At 44.9% G+C, this 13,168-nt stretch overlaps 2 non-coding genes across 2 annotated transcripts; both read left to right on the forward strand.

The window, feature by feature from the left end:
- The first annotated feature begins 3,221 nt into the window (after positions 1–3,221).
- On the forward strand, positions 3,222–3,303 carry trnas-gcu (transfer RNA serine (anticodon GCU)). Its single transcript has one exon. It is a non-coding gene; the product is annotated as a tRNA-Ser (tRNA).
- Positions 3,304–6,755: 3,452 nt separating this feature from the next.
- trnag-gcc (transfer RNA glycine (anticodon GCC)) lies at positions 6,756–6,826 on the forward strand. The gene has a single exon. It is a non-coding gene; the product is annotated as a tRNA-Gly (tRNA).
- Positions 6,827–13,168: the final 6,342 nt, after the last annotated feature.

Here is a 13,168-nt window from a genome sequence, read left to right on the forward strand (position 1 = left end):
CTGAATCCCCAGGCCCGGATGAAATATATCTCAGGTTGTTAATAGAAGCAAGAAAGGAAATAACGGATGCTCTGACCATCATTTTCTAATCCTCCCTGGTTACAGGTGTGATGCCGGAGGATTGGAGGACTGCTAAAGATGTACCGTTGTTTAAAAAGGGAGAAAGGGATAGATCGAGTAATTACTGGCCAGTCAGAATAACCTCGGTCAGGCTGAAGGTATTCCATTAAATCTACACTGTACTTCCTCCACAGCCAATACTGGGAGGAGGGGACTCTTGACTGACAAGCCTTAGCTACATCAGGAGAGGGAAACTGACCCTCGGTCTCTAATATTCCTGGGATGTGCTACTTTTGAACAAAAAGGTGAGTGTCTCTATACTTTTAAACTCGCTGTCTCACTGCACATGTATTGAAAGTGTATCGTAGGACGGCGTGTGAGTGTCTCCATACCTTTAAACTCGCTGTCTCACTGCACATGTATTGAAAGTGTATCGTAGGACGGTGTGTGAGTGTCTCTATACCTTGAAACTCGCTGTCTCACTGCACAGGTATTGAAAGTGTATTGTAGGACGGTGTGTGAGTGTCTTTATACCTTGAAACTCGCTGTCTCACTGCACAGGTATTGAAAGTGTATCGTAGGACGGTGTGTGAGTGTCTCTACACCTTTAAACTCGCTGTCTCACTGCACAGGTATTGAAAGTGTATTGTAGGACGGTGTGTGAGTGTCTCTATACCTTGAAACTCGCTGTCTCACTGCACAGGTATTGAAAGTGTATTGTAGGACGGTGTGTGAGTGTCTTTATATCTTTAAATTCTCTGTTTCACTGCACAGCATTGACAGTGTATTGTAGGATGTTGTGAATGGGACGAGGGTCAGTGGGGCGAAGTGCAGCCGATTGGGAGCAGCGCCCGTTTGCCGGGTGAGTATTGCACGGTTGTCTTTCTCTCTCCCGTCTTTCTTTCTTTCTTTCTTTCATCGCCTTCTATCCCATCCTTTCTTTCACTCTCTTTTCATTCCTCTTAATTCGTTCTTTTTCTTTCTGCCTCCAACACATTTGTCTGTATCCTGTCTTTGTTCTCTCATGTGTCTCTGCTGAAAGATCCAAAATTCAGACCCGCCGCTTCTTCCAGATTTTTTTCCTTCCACAATCATGGTCCATTTCATTGAGACTTTACTGCGGCCTTACCGACTCTAACACTCACTTTCACATTCTTATGTCTTTAAGTTTGCTCCACTTCGACCGCTGTTACTCGGGGGCACATGTCCCGTTCGCACCAATGTTCATTTGTGCCTTGAAACATTCCCACCTGCGAGACTGCTCCAGAGACAAGAACGAAGAAAGCAGGGCTGGCAATCGGAAGGACAGCGGCATACTTCTCCGTGAAATTTCCATGGGGTATCTTGTGACACGGGGGATGTTAACTGAAGAACTGGGTTTTGTTTCCATGGTCGTTGGCGCTTTTCCCCGAGCAGTTGATGGACGGGAGAGACGGGCGGCGCTGCATCGCTGCGAATGACGGCTGAAATGTGCACTTTTGGCAATCTGGGCGGTGCAGTCAGGTCGGAAATGTTCCACTTGATTTTAACAGGTCTGTGGAAATGTCCGATTGAAAAGGAATGAGGAGAAATGCAAAGAGCGGCAGTGGTGAAAAAGTGTCGATTACAGGAGGTTGGCCGTGAGTGAAAGGTCCTTTGAATGTCCGGCGTGGAGGGGATTTTGTTCGGAAACGACAGACTTTAAAGCGCGCGGGGAAAGTGAAGTGCGAGCTTTGTCCTTTGGTCAAATTGAGTGTTTTCAGGAAAACAGCCATTCTGAAATCATAAAAATGAAACCAGAAAATGCTGAAAACACTCAGCAGGTCAGGCAGCGCCTGTGGAGAAAGAGCCAGAGGTAACGTTTCAGCTCTATGACATCTTTCAGCCGCAACGAATCGATTTCCATGTGGGACAGTGGCTTAGTTTTCGAAAATGTTAGATTTGATCTCTGAATTGCAAGGGTTCGAATTCCACCGCTGTAAGAATTTGCTGGCGCTGTTCAGTTTGGTCTCTTCACCAAAAATCCTTCTTTTCTAAGAAGTGCCTTTCCGCTTTGCTGGCGAACATCTGTTTGCTCAAATCAGCAAAGTCAAATTCTCACCCGAACTGTTTCTTGCACGGAGGTGTTGGGAGTGTAAAGTGTGATCTCGGTGAAGTATCAATCAAAGTGCACAATGGCCCCCTGGTAAACCGAGTATCTCTTATGGTCAGCATAAGATAAAAAAATAAGTACCATAATTATGAATTTCTTCTTTCCCTCACACTAGGATTTATTATCAGGGAATGGACATGAGCAGGTCGATTGACGTCACGCTCCGGTCGTTTTGCATCGCCTCCCACAAATAGAATAGAATCATAGAAATGTTACAGCACGGAAAGAGGCCATTCGGCACATTGAGTCCTTGCCGGCTCTCTGCAAGAGCAATCCAGCAAGACCCACTCCCCCGCCCTTTCCCTGCAGCCCTGTATTTTTTCCTTTCAAATACTTATCCAGTTCCCTTTTGAAGGCCATGATTGAATCTGCCTCCAAGACCCCCTCGGGCGGTGCATTCCACATCCTAACCACTCGCTGTGTAAAAAATGTTTTTCCTTCAACTTTGGTTCTTTTGCCAAAGACCTGAAATCTATGTGCTCTGGTCCTTGACCCTTCCGCCAACGGGATCAGTTTCTCTCTATCTACACTCTTCATGATTTTGAATACTTCTATCAAATCTCCTCGCAACCTTCTCTGTTCGAAGGAGAACAACCTCAGCTTCTCCAATCTATCCATGTAACTAAAGACCCTCATCCCTGGAATCTTTCCAGTAAATCTCTTCTGTGGGAGATTACCATTACCAAATCCCCCCGAGTAACATCCTGAGGATCACCATTGACCAGAAACTTAACTGGGCCAGCCACATAGATACTGTGGCTGCAAGAGCAGGTCAGAGGCTGGATGTTCTGCGGTGAGTGACTCACCTCGTGACTCTCCAAAGCTGTTCTACGATCTGCAAGGCGCAAGTCAGGAGTGTGATGTAATACTCATGTGATGGTCATCGACCTGAAACGTTAACTATGTTTCGATGTCGAAAGATTCTGCCTGACCTGCTGAGGATATCCACATTGACTGTTTTTATTTCAGATTGGCAACATAACCAGTATTTTCATTTTGAATAAAAGGGATTTCGCAGGTTTCCTTATGTGACGAGGTGGTCGAGAGGTTAAGGCGATGGACTGCTAATCCATTGTGCTCTGCACGCGTGGGTTCGAATCCCACCCTCGTCGTTATTGTGTTTCAGTCTTCTTTCCGTCATTCAGTATGTCCAGCAGGTCTGGTTGAAGTCCCATCCTTCTCGAAACGGCGGGCAGAGGTTTTTGCGTTGTTTGCTGAAATCAGCAAAAGTTCCTTCCACGAACGTGTTGAAATGAGAATGGTCGCGAAGTATCAATGAGAAAAGCGGAGTCATTGTAAAAGGAGCAAATCTTATGGTCAACGTAAGAAAAACTTATGTACCATAATGATGATTTATGTCCGGATCATTCCGTGCCTGTGTCTGTTTAAAAGGGATGTGCTGTAAGTCCTGGATCATTCCGTGTCTGTGTCAGTTTAAATGGGAATTGCTGTCAGTCTCGGATCATTCCGTGTCTGTGTCACCCGATTTTCTTGATACCTTTTTCCTTCTGAACTGAAATGACGATCCTCTCTCGAGAAGAAGGTTCACCGCCTGCATCGGGCAACTGGTAGGAAAAATAACAAAAACTGATGAGACCAAGTTCATTCTGATGAGCTTCCATTCCAATCTCCCATTCAGTCCCACCCCGCCTGGACATTATAATCTGCGATATTCATAAGGGAATAGAAAAGCCGAATTTCACGGTTAAAATTCTCCTCAACTCCCCTCTAGTTCTTTTGCCAATTATTTTAAATCAATGACCTCTGGTTACTGACCCACTTGCCAGAGGAAGCAATTCCTACCTACTTGATCTTTCAAAACCCCTCATTACTTTGAATACATCCATTAGATTCACTCCTTAACCTTCTCTGCTGTAAGTGGAATAATTCCAGCTTCTCCAATCTCTCCACATAACTGAAGTTCCTCAACCCTGGTATTATCCAGGTCAACCTGCTCTGAATCCTCTTCAATGCCTTTTCATTCTAAAGTGTGGTGCCCAGAACCGTACAATATATTCCAGCTGAGCCGAACCAATGATTTGTAATGGTTTAGTATGACGTCCTTGTTTCTATATTCAATGTCCTATTTACAAAGCGAAGTACCCCATTCGCTTGCTTAACCGCCTTATCAACTTGCCCTGTTTTGTGAATATGCACCCCAGGTCCCTCTGCTCTTGCAACCAGCCATAAATTGTTCTTCTTCCAAAAGTGCATCACTTCAAACTGATCCGCGTTAAATCTGTCACGTGACTTCCCGTTTCACCAGTCTGTCTATGTCCTCCTGAAATCTGCTACTATCTTCCTCACTATTTGCTCCGTTGCCAAGTTTTGAATCATCCGCAAAATTCGAAATCGTACTCCCTATTCCCACATCCAAGTCATTTATAAAAACAAGAAAAGCAATAGTCCTAATACCGACCCCTGGGGGATCACACTGCATATTTCTCTCCAGTCAGAAAAACATCCGTTCACCACTACTCTCTGCCTCCTTCCCTTTAGCCAATTATGTGCCCAGGTTATCACCTGCCCTTTAATCCCACGTTTCCGAATACGTCTGTTATGTGTTAATTTCTAAAATGTGTCCTGAGAATAGCTGTAGCCCCGTAATTTTAATCTTAAGCAATGAGAATCCAGATATTAAGACCGAGTGATAGATCGGGTTCATTTCCATTACCGGGAGGTGACCGGACCCGAGGAGGGGAATTTCCATCTGGGTTTATATTTTCCGAAAGCGGAGACGAAAAACAGCAAAGCTCATCCCGTCGAAATAAAGCAACTGGACTGAAGATCCGACAGCCTTGTCCCATCCCGGGTTTCCAGACCTGGCCGTTCAAGGAAGCCTGATAATTCCATCAGGGGAAATAGAGAGAAAGAAGGAACACAGACAGAGATAGAGAGATGCATGCAAAGAAAAATAGTATAAATCTCCAAATTCTGTGATTGAGCAGAATTTAAAGTACAGGTTAAAATAAATTCAGTCTCATGTCGTGAAATCTTTTAGGTGAACAATGGGCTGGATTATCCTTTTTGCTCTGAGGGAGTAAACACTGCCTGGTAACTACAGCTCTTATTTATTTGAGCATTTCACAGTGGCGGTGTGCGGTGGTTTCAAGCCCCCCATTGAATTACACGGCTATGTTTGACCCACTCCTTACGTAACCCACAGGAACTGCACGGCAGTGGAGCAGACTGCGTAGGGTTATCACGGGAACTCTGCCAGACTGCATGTTCTGGACATGTACCCAACGCTACACGTGCAGCCTGCAGTTGTGTGTGCATTAGTCTTTCAGTGTTAGTATCTTCGCCTGCCGGTGGGAAATCAGGGATTTGGTTCCAGTCCAATTCAGCATCCTTTACCTTTTGTATTCTGTACCCGTGAGATCGCCTGAGTTGGGATAAATTAATTTGCCGGCTTCAGTCAGTACAACTTCTAGAAAACTTGTCTTCATTTCGTCTCTGTGTGTTGCGTGGACAAACCCTCTGCATTCTGTCCTCTGGCGCTAAAACATGCTCTGCTGGAGATAAGTCAAAACCGCTGAAAAGCTATGAGAAGCCAATTGGTGATTTTTGACCAAAAATGGGGACACAACGGGGCTGATCCGGCACTTGAACCAGTGAAACTCCCTGAGCGAGAATCAGACCCAAAGACCAACTGGCAACAGAGCCGTGCAGCCACTGTAAAATTTCGCTGCCTTGAAGCCGATCCACCATCCTTTCAGAACGCCCTGTCCCTCCAATCTCGCTTTCTTGTACGATGTACGATGTAGAGCAACATCAGGTTGTACACGAATTATTTCACATCGACAATATTAGCCTCTCTTTATCAAATTCGTTTTGAATGTACGACTTGTATTTTCAAGTAACAATTTACAGAACGAATTGCTCCGAAACGACATTGTCGTCTGTCTCGGCATCGTCATAGTTTACACTCTACCATAAGTACACTTTACTCAAATTGCTGCTTCCATTCACGATGAGGGCGAAGAGACATAAATGTGGGTACATTAGCTCCGAATTTATCAGCTGGGTTCCACCTTTACTTGTCCAACCGCCTCAATCTTTTAATTGTTTACCCTTCTCTGCTGGTTTTGCAGTTTAGATCAGCCTTCGCTGTTCAAGGAAGCCTCAGAATTACATCGGGGACAACACAGAGAGACAAGAGTCAGAGACAGGGGGAGATAGAGAGATGCACGAAAAGAAAATAAAGAGTATAAATGTCAGGTCTTGTAAACTAGCAGAATTTAAGTTACAGATTGGGAGAGATTCCTTCTCGGGTCTTGAAATCTTTCAAGAGAAGTTTGGGCACCCAATCAAAAGCACCGGCCACGCTGAAATATCTGTCATGCTGAGCGAGAAATAAATGCGGTCAACTAACTCCATTTTTTCTATTTCAGCATTGAAGAGATCTTTAAACAGTGACGCTGCGAGCAGAATTCAAATCGAGGGAGAAAAACACCATTGGAATTTTGAGACCAACGCTTCAATCACTCGGCCATCCCAACAGCAAACGGCATGTTCGTTCAGCGATCATTTCAAATGGAAACAAGCAAGGCAGCCTTTATGAGCATTGGTGGTTCAGGGGTAGAATTCTCGCCTGCCACGCGGGAGACCCGGGTTCGATTCCCGGCCAATGCAGCAAGTTTTTGCATTCTGGACCATGCGGAACTTGGGAACAGGAGTGGGTCATTTGGGCACCTCGAGCCTGTTTCACAATTCAATGAGATCATGGCTGATCTGTGACGTGACTCCATATATGGGCCTTCGCCGCATATCTCTTAATACCTTTGGTGAACAAAATAATTTCAATCTCAGCTTTGAAATCAACAATTGAGCTCGCATCAACTGCCGTTTGCGAAAAAGATTTTCAAACTTCCACCTCCTTTTGCTGATGGAAGTATTTCCTAACTTCAATCCTGAAAGTACTGACTCTAATGTTTCGGCCATGTTCCCCCATCCTGGACTCCCCAACCAGCGGAAATGGTTTCTCTCCATCAATCCCATCAACCCCATCAGTTCTCATTAATATCTTGAAAACTTCGATCAAATCAGCCCTTAATCTACTAAATTTCGGGGAATATAGCCCCAGTTTGTGTAATCTCTCCTCGTAATTTAACCCTTGGAGTCCAGGTATCATTCTAGTAAATCTACGCTGCACTCCATTCACGGCCAATATATCCTTCCTAAGATGCGGTGCTAGAACTGAACACAGTACTCCAGGTGTGGTCGAACAAGAGGTTTGTATCGCTGTAGCATAATGTCTGTCCCCTTGTCGTCTATTCCTCGAGATATAAAGGCCAGCATTCCATTAGCCTTTTCGATTATTTTCTGTACCTGTCCATGATATTTAATGATCTATGTACATGGACCCTATGTCCTTTTGGAACTCCACAGTTTCGAGTTTTTCTCTATTTAGAACGTATTCTGATCTATCCTTTTTAGGTCCAAAGTGGATGACCTCACACTTGCGTCAATTCAAATCCATTTGCCACAGTTTTGCCCATTCATTTATTATATTACTGTCTCTCTGTAATTTTATGCCTCTATCTACTCTGCTTACAATGCTGCCCATCTTGGTGTCATCAGCAAACTTGGATATTTGGCTCTCTATCCCATCATCCAATATCAATGAGACCGTCTGAATTGAGATAAATTCACAGTCAGCTTCAATCTCCTCATCATCTTGAGACATTTTATTTACTTCACTTGTGTTGTGACATGGAAACTTCCGAACTCTGTCCTCTGGAGCTCAAACATGCTCTGGATGTAATTCAATTCTACCAACAGCAACACTGGAAAGATGTCAGAATCCAATTGGAGACTTTTCACTAAAAGCAGCGAGACAGCAGGGCTCGTCCGCGATTTGAACCCAGGATCTCTCGCATATCAATCAATAAAACCCCCGAAGCGAGAATCATATCCCGAGACCAACGAGCCGCTCTCACTGTGCAGCCAGTGTAAACGTTCACTGCCTCCGACAACCGCTTGGCCATCCTGTCAGACCTCTTCTGTCCATCCAATCTCGTTTTCTATTCCGGTGTGCAGTAATATCAAGTTGTACACTAACTATTTCCAGTCACCAATATTGGTCTCCCTTCACCAAATTGGTTTCGACTTATGACTTGTATTATCAAGTGAGACGTTCCAGAATTAGTTGCTCTGAAACCACATTGCTTGGGAGGATACGGAGAGGTGGAGACGAACAGCGGGAACTTGGAGTGCATGTCCACAGATCACTGAAGGTAGCAGGACAGGTAGATAAGGTGGTTAAGAAGACATTCGGGATACTTTCCTTTATTAGCCTAGGCATAGGATATAATAGCAGGGAGGTTATCTGACAACTACATAAAACACGAGTAAGGCCACAGCTCGAGTACTGCGTACAGTTCTGGTCACCACATTAGGGGAAAGATGTGATTGCTCTAGAGAGGGCCATGATGTGGAGATGCCGGTGATGGACTGGGGTGGACAAATGTAAGGAATCTTACAACACCAGGTTATAGTCCAACAATTTTATTTTAAAATCACAAGCTTTCGGAGATTATCCCCTTCGTCTGGTGAATGAGTGAAAGGTTCTCAAATTGCATATCTTATATTAGGCTGGGACAGCATCACACCAATCAAAAGGTGTCGTGTTGTTCAAACAGGCCAGTCACGGAGAACAGTACGTCCCAGTACACTGAATAAACATTGTGTCAATTACACAGACAGAGAGAAAGAGACCCAAATGGCAGAGAGAGAGAGAGAGAGAGAATATTAAAGGGTACAGAGGAGATTTACGACGATGTTGCCAGGAGTTGAGAATTTTAGCTATGATGAAAGATTGGATAGGCTGGGATTGTTTTCTTTGGAACCAAGGACATTTAGACTCTTATTGTCCAAGTAGCATGCGGCCTCCTTGTTCTTTCTACCAAAATGCTCCACTTCACCCGCATCTGCATTTAGATTCATTTGCTAATTATACACCCATTTTGCCAGTTTATTAATGTTTTCTTGTATTTGGTCGCAATCTTCATCAATATTATCTATACCCCACCCCACCCACCCACAGCCCCCCGCCCCGCTAATCTGGTGTCATCCGTAAATTTTGAAATTGTACTTCCGATTCCCGAGTCCAAATCGTTTATGTAAATTGTGAACAGTGTCCCAGAACCGAACCTTGTGGAACACCTCATTCCACCTTATACAGTCTGAGTAGCGACCCTTAACCCCTGCTATCTGTTATAGAGCAGTGTTCAAGAGCAACTTCTTTACGTAGGGAGTTGTGAGACTGTGAAATTCACTTCCACGGTTAGTGTTTGGGGCACAAAGTACTGTAATGACAAGTGGTCCTCATGTTTTTATCCAAGACAGGCCTCAGCCCAGTCATTTACTCCAAATGTTGATGCAATGGTTCAAGCTAAGAGGTGCCAGGTATCGGGAGCCGCAGTAGCAGTAAATGAAACCCAAATGCAAGTAAGCACCAATATAGTCCATCTTCATCTATTTCTAGTTTACAACTTTTGTTGAATGTGGCCCAGGCCAAGTGCCAGGATATCGGATCAGGCCCACCATAGAAAATGAGTTTCGCACCCCTGAGATAGACAATGTGAACCGGATTACCCTCATCCACTAATCCGGTAACTTCTTCAAAAAACTCCAGCAAGTTTGTGAGACACGACCTTCTTTCCCGGAAGCCGTGTTGAGTATCTCTAATGGCTCCTTCTTTTTCCCCGTGATAATAAACAGCATCTCTAAGGATCCCTTCAAGCATCTTCCCTCTGATCGAGGTCACACTGATGGGCCTGTCATTCCCCGGCTCTGATTTGTCCCCGTTAATGAAAATGGGAACTACGTGAGCTACCTTCCAATCTTAGGGAACAATCCCTGACTCTATTGAGCAGTTGAAGATACAGGCAAGGGGCTCACAGAGCACCCGTCCCATCTCTTTAAACACCCGGGGGTGGATATCATCTGGACCTGGAGCACAAAGTATTTTGAGATTTCATATATTATCCAAGATCACATCCCTTTCTATTTTAATATTTATGATGCTATTGTAGACAGCACATCCCACAGCTGGAATCTGAGCATCATCCACAGGAGTGTAGACTGATGAGAAATAGTCATTTAACAGCTCTGCCATAGCCCGGGAATCTGTCCTGAACTTTCTTTCAGTGGCCCTTATCCATCTTTCATGGTCTTCTGACTCCTGACGCAGCTGGAAAAGCTTTGACTATTATTAAAATTGTGCACCATCTTCTTTTCCAAAGATCTCTGAGCTTCTCTAATGTTTGCTTTTGTCTCCCTTGATTGTGGGTGATATTTGTCCCAATTCTCCTGTGAACTGAATTCATCCTGGCCTGACCTGAGTGAAATGTAAGACAGTTCGGGGAGTCAGGAATCATTCACCACAAGACCTCCACTGACAGGTAAAATCCCAGACGGTTCCTTAGTAAGGATTCCTCTGGTTCCTCGGCATATATTTGTCAGGATACTGAAACCCAGCTTTCTTACAGTCCACTCCTGGAGGCCCCACTCCCTGAGCCTGCAACCTTCAGCAGGGTCAGTGGTTGAGTTCCGCAGCGGGGGTGATCCCAGAGTAACTGTCGGGATCGCCCCCACCCCGTGAATGGTCAGGGTCGTGTATCTTTCATTATCCTGGTGTCGAACACAAAGACATCAATAAAACAGGGAATTCTGGAAACACACCGCAGATCCTTCTTTACCTACAGATCAAATGCCTGTTGTATAATTGTACCAGCAGTTAACAGGCTCATGTGAATTACCTCTTCTGCTATTTTATTGCACGCTTTAACCCACTGATTTTAAATGGGTTTATTTTCGCCTTCCTTAATTGGTGGACTCAGGACTGTCACACAAACAATTTAAATCTTCATAGAATAATTACCAGTTATTTTTAGACTGGAGACTTAAACCTGCCGTTTCACTTCCAGTCACGAATCGATCACAGTTTTACACCAATCTCTGATTTGACAGCACTTTTCCAGCATTCACCATTGTCCTTCTTGACTCCATTGGAAAGGACCCTTCTGTTCCGTGCCGAGGAGATCTGAACCATGAAAGAGAGCGGCTGGGACACATTTCTTACACACAAGATAAACCCGCACGGCGACTTTACTGTCAGTGAAGAGAGACGAGAAAGACCAAAGTGCCGTTTTCCCCTCTCAGTGTGGCCCTGAAGGACTGTGTCCAGGCTGAAGTTCTGTTCCCACCGGACGATCCTCCCCCCAGATTGTCCTTTCTGAGATCCAGCCAGGTGATGCTAAACACTCAGGTGGGAAAGACCAAAATCAACAATAAAGAGTTTAAAACAAAGCTAATTGATTTTACAGATATCCAGAATATTAAACTCCAGCCCAGTTATAGGGGTTATTGACATCAGCAGAAACAAACCCCAACTGTCAGAATGAACATGGTTCAGTCCAGGATGGGATTAACAGCAGAATCCAACCCCTGCAGTCATATGTGAACTCGCTGGTGTCTCAGCACGTGTGATGACTGAGTGAATCCCTTCCCACACACGGAGCAGGTGAACAGTCTCTCCCCAGTGTGTGTGTTGGTGTTTCAGCAGATCATTTGTGCTTTTAAAGCCCTTCTCACAGTCAGAACATTTAAAAAGTCTCTCCCCAGTGTGAGTACGTTGGTGTGTCAGCAGATTCCTTTTGATTTTATATCTCTTCCCACAGTCAGAACATTTAAAAGGTTTCTCATCAGTGTGAACTCGCTGGTGTCTCAGCAGGTTGGATGACTGAGTGATTCTCTTCTTACACACTGAGCAGGAGAATGGCCTCTCCCCAGTGTGAACTCGCTGGTGTTTCAGCAGGTTGGATGACTGAGTGAATCTCTTCTTACACACGGAACAGGAGAATGGCCTCTCCCCAGTGTGAATTCGCTGGTGTCTCAGCAGGGTGGATGACTGAGTGAATCTCTTCTTACACACTGAGCAGGAGAATGGCCTCTCCCCAGTGTGAATTCGCTGGTGTTTCAGCAGGGTGGACGAACGAGTAAATCTCTTCTTACACACAGAGCAGATGAACGGCCTCTCCCCAGTGTCACCGTGCTGATGTCTCAGAAGTATGTTGCTGCTTTTAAAGCTCTTCCCACAGTCAGAGCATGTAAAAGATCTCTCATCAGAGTGAACTCGTTGGTGTGTCAGCAGCTGGGATGACTCAGTGAATCTCTTCTTACACACGGAGCAGATGAACGGCCTCTCCCCGGTGTGTCTGCGTCGATGAATTTCCAGCTGTGATGGGTAATTGAATCCCTTCCCACAGTCCCCACATTTCCACGGTTTCTCCATGGTCCGGGTGTCCTTGTGTCTCTCCAGGTTGGACGATCAGTCGAAGCCTCGTCCACACACAGAACACGTGTACGGTTTCTCCCCGCTGTGAATGGTGTGATGTTTTTTCTGTCTGTGTAACTGGTTAAAGCTCTTTCCACAGTCAGTGCACTGGAACACTCACTTGGGTGTGTGTGTCTCGGTGATTTTCCACTCACACTGATGTTTGAAATCTTCTCCCACGGATAGAACAGACAAACGTTTCTCCTTCCACATTCAAAGACCGATGATATTCAGGTCCTGATGAATCGAGTGACTCTGTCAGATCTTGACGTGGTCTTTGGTTTGAGTTTCCTGTCTGCAAATCCACCCCTTCAAATACCCTGTAAAAGGAGTTTATAAAAGTTATCACTGTAAGTACAGGATAAAAATTTAGAACAGACAATTCTCGTTTCTATGGAACATTCTTTACTCTCTTGTTCCTCAAAGCTATAAATCCCCATCCCACACACTCTCCCTCCTCCCTGAGCTGAAATCCAAACCCATCGCATCATCTTTCAGTGGTGCTAAACCATGAGTGAAAGGGTGAGAGAGGAATGTGAGAGTGAATGTGAGAGCGTGAATATGAGAGAGTGAATGTGAGAGAGTGAATGTGAGAGAGTGTGAAAGAGTGAATGTGAGAGAGTGAATGTGAGAGA

Source organism: Heptranchias perlo, chromosome 20 (genome assembly GCF_035084215.1).
Source record: "Heptranchias perlo isolate sHepPer1 chromosome 20, sHepPer1.hap1, whole genome shotgun sequence".
Classification (NCBI taxonomy): Eukaryota; Metazoa; Chordata; class Chondrichthyes; order Hexanchiformes; family Hexanchidae; genus Heptranchias; species Heptranchias perlo.